Genomic DNA, 802 nt, shown 5'->3' on the forward strand with positions numbered 1-802 from the left:
AAAAAAACTAATTGTCTGATTAAGTTTTTGTAAGATAAATCAATCATAATATAATCATGATTGAGAAGGAAAAATAAATCATCTTAGAAATTTTTGTTTTTTGTTTTATGGATTATGTTTAGGGAGTTCTAGGAGAATGGTCATAAAAAAAGAACAAAATCTTACTCCATTTCGATTGATGTTGTTGTGGAGTTCTTTTAAGAGAACAATTAGAATATACATCAATTTTAACGTAATCATGATTAATAAAAAACTATTTTAAAGAAAATTAAGAGTTAGAATTTATTTTGTTTTGGGAAAAAAAGTAAGAATTAGGGTTTATATATAATTGTTCAATTTGTCAGAATATTAGAAGAACAATGATAATCAATCAATTTTAAGTATGATTAACAAAAAAAATCAGGGTTTATGTAGATTTTGAGAAAGGAGATTGAAATTGAATTGTTAGTAGAAAATTAAAAGTTGTTTGGTTTTTCATTTTAATTTTTGGCTTTTCACTTTAACTTAAACTTTTTGGGCTATAGTTAATAAATGTGTGGACTATATTTAAGAGAAACCTTTTTTTATTATTCGAAAGCAGTTGAGTATGGAACTTGAATATGGGAATAGTGCAGTGGAAGCAGCACGAAAGAAGTTTGATATGAAGAACAGATCAATTACTTGTAACTGGTTAATTAATCTGGGTGCGTTGATAGAGAATATGTATATAGAGAGAGGATAGGATGATGATGAAGAAGATTCGAAGATGTTATGGTTCGAGACCTTAACAGCTATCAAAGAACTCAAACCTACAGGAAAACAA

This window comes from Papaver somniferum, chromosome 1, assembly GCF_003573695.1.
Source record: "Papaver somniferum cultivar HN1 chromosome 1, ASM357369v1, whole genome shotgun sequence".
Taxonomy (NCBI): Eukaryota; Viridiplantae; Streptophyta; class Magnoliopsida; order Ranunculales; family Papaveraceae; genus Papaver; species Papaver somniferum.